Genomic DNA, 7,597 nt, shown 5'->3' with positions numbered 1-7,597 from the left:
CTGGAAGAGAAACAGTAACTCCCTGTAATGGCCAGAGCCACCACCTTAAATAATACCTCTAGCTTAAGACAAAAGGTGTTGCAGGGTGGGGAGCCATTAAGGGAGGCTTCCAGGAAAACCACAGTAAACAAGGGTAAACTTGCCATGCTGTTTTAGGTCTTTGCCTTCTCCACTGATTGAGTCAACCTCCTCTTTCTAGGTACAAAGAAGGAAACACCCTTAACAAATGGAGATTTTCTTCATAAAAGTTTCCCTCACAAAGGGTAACCTTCTACTCTGCTTTCAGAACTTTTCTGGTGTCTAAAGTTTTTCATGACTAATTTATGCCAAAGAAGCATATTTTGAGGTGGCAAATCCTACTCCCCTTCAGTGACCAAAGGCAAGTTACTAAATTCTCTGAGACTCATTCCTTTCTTCAGCAAATATTTCTTGTTATGTGGGGAACACACACATTAGCAAATCCATAATAGTCGGTGTTCTCAGCAATCATATATTGCAAACTTTTTTCTTACAATGTATTTTATTCAGATGAAGTTTCAAAAGTAGATACCAAACACTTTTGGTGCAGTTAACTTAGAAAAATAGACAAATCCTCTAAATGTTTACAAATAAAACAAAATTTTAATGTAAAGAATATTTTAAAATATTTTAGGGGTGCCTGTGTGGCTCAGTGGGTTGAATCCTCTGCCTTTGGCTCGGGTCATGATCTCGGGGTCCCGGGATCGAGCCCCGCATTGGGCTCTCTGCTCGGCAGGGAGCCTGCTTCTCCCTCTCTCTCTGCCTGCTGCTCTGCCTGCTTGTGATCTCTCTCTCTGTTAGATAGATAAATAAAATCTTTAAAAAATTATTTTAGATGGCAAAGAAGTCTTACTATTTTTGATGTAGACCAAATATGTAAAGTTGTTCTATAACAAGTGTGTAACACACTGGTAATCCACTTGGATTTGCAGAATACTTACTTGGAATAGAATCTGGTGAGAAAAAAACCCAAGTAAATTTTAATGCAGGTGTTTCAATACTACCACATGCAATATCTCTATTCCTGTTGAAAGCCTTTCACGGCCTGCTACATCAAAATATAATGCAAAATGTTATAAAATTAAAAATGTAAGATAGTTATTTTCCCTTTTGTCAGAATTCTATAGTAGCAAAAATCACATCCACTCATGAAACTGAATGTGCAGGGGGAAATAATGTCTGATGGTGTTCAGTGTCTGGTGTTGTTAAGAGAGAAGATGAAGCACATTAAAAATTTTAAGAGTTTATTTGAGCAAAAATCAATTTGAATCTGGCAGTGCCCAACGAAAAGTGGCTAGGAGCACTCCACAATAGGAGCTAAGAGAAAGACTTCACAGAGAAAGTGAGGAAACAAAGAAAGGATTTGACTGGCTTAAAGCCTTGTTGGCTGTGTGTGCTTGGTTGTCCTTTGGTTTTGATTACATAATCTTGAGGCATTTACAGGCTTACATTTAGTTTGTGTAGGCTGCCACAACATGAAAGCCACCTCAGTCTAATGGCCTTGTTTAATCAATTTAGCAGTGTCAAGGCCAGTACTTCTCAGGTGGCTAGAGTTCTACACGAACAGGCAGAGGCAGCACCAGTACCATGACTGAATCTACTCAGAAACATATTTCTAGGACTTCTACTTTTCAGGCCTGATTATTTTCTGCTCATGAGATAGTGATGTTATGTTTAAAGAAGCTCCCCTTCTGCTTTAACCCTGCCACTCAGACCAATAGAACCAAAAGGAAAACTTGACAAAGTTGGGAAAACTAAAATCACAACTAGAATCCTTTTTGTAGCCTTTGCAATACTAGAAATACTTTCCTTTTGTTGTCACCAAAGTCATGGTGAGGGCGAATTAGCATCTGTAGAGTAACAAGCAAGGACCTGAGCTAGGACTCTACAAGTCAAAGAGGAAATGCTTTGGTAACTAGCAGCCCTGTAAAATCAACAGATTTATTCACACTCTGAAGAAGATACACCTGGCTGCCAATACAAACACTGTAGCACACAGAATTTTAATTTTTAAATAAAAATCTATGATAGGGGCACCTGGGTGGCCCAGTGGGTTAAGCCCCTGCCTTCGGCTCAGGTCATGATCTCAGGGTCATGGGATCGAGCCCCGTATGGGGCTCTCTGCCAGGCAGGGGGCCTGCTCCCCCCCTCAACCCCCACCTCTGCCTGCCTCTCTGTCTACTTGTGATCTCTTTCTCTTTGTCAAAAACAAAAACAAAACAAAAAAAACAAGCTTTGATAATGTCATTGTCCAATTTTTTTTTAATTGTGATTGCACAAGGGAGCAAGAACCCTCCACCCCTTGACTGTGATCAGGTACAAGGAGCAAAGATCATAGACACTGAGAACTGAGGACTTCTGATTTGGAGAGGAAAGTGGAAGGTGAGTTGTGGAACAAGTTGCCCATGACAGACAGATTCCTTCTCACTCATCAAATCTGGCTTCTTGAGCCAAGTCAAGAAGATACCATCTTCTCCCATTCTCTCCCCTTCCAGTTTTCTTCCTCCCCTTGACTCCCTGGCCTTCTATGTAAATAAGTAATGTTAACATCAATGTTTAGGTGTACCTGGTGATAAAGTATTTATTACAAATAATAAAGGCCATTATGTGTCTCAAGTTACCAACAAACTTGAGATTTGTGTCTAATTAGTAATCTGTCTTTGGGGTATGATGATATTTGGTCTAAAGCCTAGTTATGAGGAAAGGGAGAATTTCTGTTGCTGAAAATGAGTAGAGAAAAGTGAGGACCCATTTGAGAAAATAAAAATACTAGAAACGAATATGAAAATGAAACCTAGTTGAATAATGTAAGCTAATTCCTTCTGGAATTAAAAAAAAATGAAGCTAACAAGGTTTAATTTAAAGTTGAGAGGCACTGGAGTGCCTGGGTGGCTCAGTCAGTTAAGTGTCTGCCTTCGGCTCAGGTCATGATCCCAGGGTCCTGGGAGAGAGTCTCACATCCGGTTCCCTGCTGAGCAGGGTGTCTGCTTCTCCCTCCGTCCCTTTCCCTGCTTGTACTTGCTCTCTTTCTCTCTAAAATAAATAAACAAAAATCTTTAAAAAAAATAAAGTTGGCAGGTACTAATGTAACACTGTATGTTAACTGGAATTTTTAAAAAATATTTATTTGTTTGTTTGTTTTATTTTATTTTATTTTTTAAAAGATTTTATTTATTTATTTGAAAGACAGAGATCACAAGTAGGCAGAGAGGCAGGCAGAGAGAGAGAAGGGGAATCCGGCTCCCTGCTGAGCAGAGAGCCTGATGTAGGGTTTGATCCCACGACCCTGGAATCATGACCTGAGCTGAAGGCAGAGGCTTTAACCCACTGAGCCACCCAGACGCCCCTGTTTGTTTAATTTTAGAGAGAGAGAGAGAGAGAGAGAGAGAGGCAGAGCACAGGCAGGAGGGGCAGAGGGAGAGGGAGCGAGAAACCCAAGCAGACTCCACACTGAGTGCAGAGCCTGATGCAGGGATTGACATGGGCTTACACAGGGCTCAATGTCAGGACCCTGAGACCATGACCCTGAGATCACAACCTGAGCCCAAACCAAGAGTTAGTTAACTAACTAACCCTGCTACCCTGGCGCCCCAGTAACCTTCTAGGCAGTAAGTAGAAACCAGCATTTTTTATAAATGCTCAATGTAACCCTATAGAATGTCTGACACATAACTTCAGATTAGCTTAAAGATTAATTGTGAAATGTTTCATGCTGGTCTTTTCTTTTTTCACAAGTGAATATTCCACTCTTTAAATCCACAAATAATGATATATGGTTTCAGTCTTAATTAGATGAGTTTTTTTCTTTAAAATCCCTTATGTATTTAAGAATCTATTAAAACTGAGTTATTAAAAAGAGATTTTTTCAAACAATGATTTTCTTTTTAGTGCAGTGGAATAAGAAAAATAAGTAACAAAAATACTGTCAAATCTAAACTTCTTCAAAGCCATCAAGAAAGTCAGCAAGTGACAATAAAAAATCACAGCTCTGAAATACAGAATTTAGGTAGATTTAAAACTTCTTCTGCCTGGTAAATGTTTCAGTATATGTGTTGTGCCTTAATATATTCTAAACAGTCAGCTGGAGTTTACTAAGTCCTAGGACCCAAATGAAAAAAAAAGTTTTTTATTAAAGGAGATGATCCTTTTTATCCCAAGAGAAATAAAATAAATTTGAGTATTGATACAAAAAGAGTCAAACTGAAGACAACCTCTATGAGGGCTCAATCTAGTCTTTTAATATCAGCAACATGAAGGAAGATATTGTACTCATTCCTATTTTATAAATATATACATTAAATAATAGGTAGCATACTATATGTCTAGTCATTCTGTAAATTCTGTATACTTTTCATGGTTTTCACTGTGGTTTCCTTTAACTTCTTTTTATTGGGATAAAGTTGGCAGACTCCCATGCTACAACATGAATAAAAATAGTGGCTTTGAGAACTATGTTTGTGATAATATTTTGTAATACATATTTTTTAACCAAAATCTTCATATGTTAAAATTACCTTGAATGATACATTTCAAAATAAAAATCTTTATGGATACCTGTTTGGCTCAGTCAGAAGAGCATGCAACTCCTGATCTTGGGGTCTGAGTTGGAGCCCCATGTTGGGTACAGAGATGATTAAAAAAATACATAAACTTAAAAAAATCTTCAGATTATCTGTAGAAGCCTTTAAAGATATTATTTCTGCTATATACACATACAGTCTCCTAACAATTTAGATAGATTTATATGCTGATAAATGTCAAATGAAGATTAAAAGATAAAAAGGAATTTCAGGGAAAAAAAACTTGGTTGTTCCTATACCACATATGCCATGTCTAGTTAAAATAGCAGCCATGGGGTTTTTTTTTTAGATAGATAGATCAATTGATCGACAGACAGACAGACACAGAAAAATTTTAATCAATAAAAGCACTGCCATACCAACTTGAAAATAGAATACAAAAATGATACAAATGTTCTAAATATTAAGAACAACTAAAAATGTCTTTAAAGTTTCTAAATTGGGGCACCTGGGTGGCTCAGTGGGTTAAGCCGCTGCCTTCGGCTCAGGTCATGATCTCGGGGTCCTGGGATCGAGTCCCACATCGGGCTCTCTGCTCAGCAGGGAGCCTGCTTCCCTCTATCTCCCTCTCTACCTGCCTCTCCATCTGCTTGTGATCTCTCTCTGTCAAATAAATAAATAAAATCTTTAAAATATATATATATTTAAAAAAAAGTTTCTAAATTGAAGTAAGATGAAACTTATCTGATTATGTGATTGTGTTGCTAAGAAATTTGGTTTGGAAACTTGCTAATAAATTATTGGCAGAAATTCCCATTATCTATTATGTTGTCGTCAGAAATACACTCAGTCAGTTTCTTCAGCAAAGAAACAATGGCTAAACTAATAAAGTGCAGTTTGGTCACCACGTATTACAACGAAGTGTGACTTTGTGAAAATAACAGGTCTTAGAGTACGTTAAAGTTACTTATGCTCTTCAGTTCTTGCTTTAAAGCCAATCTACCCTTGAAACAATTTTATCAGTAAACAAAGATAATGGGGTTTTTGTATCCTGGTGTTTGCATTACCAGCTGTATTAGTTTGCTAGGGCTGCCAGGGTAACAGAGGACAACAAACTAAATGGCTCAGAAAAGCAGAAGTATTTTATCTCACAATTATGGAGTCTAGAAGTTCAAAATCAAGGCATTGGCAGGGTTGGTTCCTTCTAAGAACTGTGAGGAAAGGATCCATTCTAGGCCTCTCTTTATGACTTATAGACACATCACCCTGATCCCTGCCTTCATGTTCACATGGCACTCTTCCTGTGTGTACATCTCTGTGTCCAAATTTTCTTTTTATGACACCAGACATACTGGATTAGGGTCCACCTTAATGACCTCTTCTTGATTACATGTGCAAGAGCAGTATTTCCAAATCACATTCTGAGGTATTAGTACTTAGGACTTCAACATATAATTTTTGGAGAGGACACATTTCGACCTATAACTCAAGTCTTTCACAGACTGGCAATAAGATAACTCTTGCAGTAGATGAAGCAAGAGGGCAACAACATGTTACAGAAATCTTTTAGTGAATTCCACTAGTGGTGCTAACTTTCACCTATCAATGAAATTGAACTTTGAAACAAATAAAAATACTTGAAGGATGTGTGTTGTGGCAGGTCTTTCCTTGCAGCTGCATCACAGAATCAAAGTGTTGGCAAGAAATATGGATATAAACCTTGAACAAATGTTTTAGAATAGTCTTTACCACAGATACAAAGTTTTGGGAAAATGGAACACCAATCTTAAAAGGAAAAAGGATTTCATGGTCAAGTTAACCCTGAACTCAAACCATCAAATAGTCAATATATTTTGGAACAGAACCTTTGGCTGGGCCTTAATATTAATAGCATCTTCCCAATGATATTCAGATCTTGGACCTGCAGACATGACTAGACAGCTTGCTTCAGTGCAGAGTTCTAACCTGGTTGAAGAAATCTACATTGCTAACTGTCATCTGTTGACTGAAGTCTTCTTCCTCTGGCAACATGACTGCTCTTGTAGTAGTCCCACTTCCCAGAGTGCTTCTGCATGTTTTAAGTGTTCGCGCTAATGAACTCCTTCAGGGATGTTTTTCTTTGACTTAAATGCATTAGAATAATGGCTGCTGAAGAGGAAGCTCATCTTTTCCCCTCCCCGGGGAAAGGCCATTAAACTCCAGTACAGTCTGTATCCAGAGCCAGCACTCAGGCAGCTAGGAGGGGTAGACAGTCCTCAGTCTCTGGAAGGTAGAGCCCAGGCTACAGTTGCTCTGAGCTTGAATCAAACTTGATGCAGATTCTTGTGCTGCCTTTCCTACCTCACCAACCAGCTACCTCTCACAAGAAAAGGCTTCATTTACATTGCAATTATAATTTTTGGTATTAACCAAAAATTTGGTATCAAGCAAACAAATATATAGTTATGATTTGTGGCAAGTTATGTGAAGAGAAAGAAAAATATTCTATAAAGAACCTCAGTGTCAACAACTACAAAACGTGATAATATGCTCTATGTTTCAAGGATTAGATGCAACAATGCATGAAAAGGACTTTGCACAGCACCTGGTGTTCAGGAGTTGGTCAACAGTGTGAGCCATTTTGATATTAACTTTTTGTTTTGTAATTCCAAACTATAATGTCTTCTGTACTGCAATGTTTGCTGATTTATAGTGATAGATTTGTCTAAGGAATTTATAGTCTATTATTATTATTTACTGCAGTTAATTTACCAACTTGTTATTCAACCCATTGATAAAGAAGAATTAAGTATATGTAGGTTCTATGTCCCAATAAATGTATATATGGCTTCTTCTTATCCACACCAGTCACAGAGTTCCATTTACTCTATTGCTGCTGGATAGAACTGACAAATTATGTGATATTACCTATATTATTTCCTGCCAAAATGCTAAGGATTGATATTATTTACATCATGCAAAAAATTGGACTGACATCTAAATCTTCCTTGCTAGTTTTCATGATCATTATTTACTTAGGTCTATTTCGTTTTCCAGCCATCCTGCAAAGTCTTACTACT

At 37.8% G+C, this 7,597-nt stretch overlaps 1 pseudogene; it reads right to left on the bottom strand.

The window, feature by feature from the left end:
- Positions 1–6,091: 6,091 nt before the first annotated feature.
- LOC116582225 lies at positions 6,092–6,703 on the bottom strand (annotated as a pseudogene).
- Between the last annotated feature and the right edge of the window lie 894 nt (positions 6,704–7,597).

This window comes from Mustela erminea, chromosome X (assembly GCF_009829155.1).
Source record: "Mustela erminea isolate mMusErm1 chromosome X, mMusErm1.Pri, whole genome shotgun sequence".
NCBI lineage: Eukaryota > Metazoa > Chordata > Mammalia > Carnivora > Mustelidae > Mustela > Mustela erminea.
The sequence above is the reverse complement of the archived record's forward strand: the minus strand, read 5'-3'. Positions and strand labels throughout refer to the sequence as shown.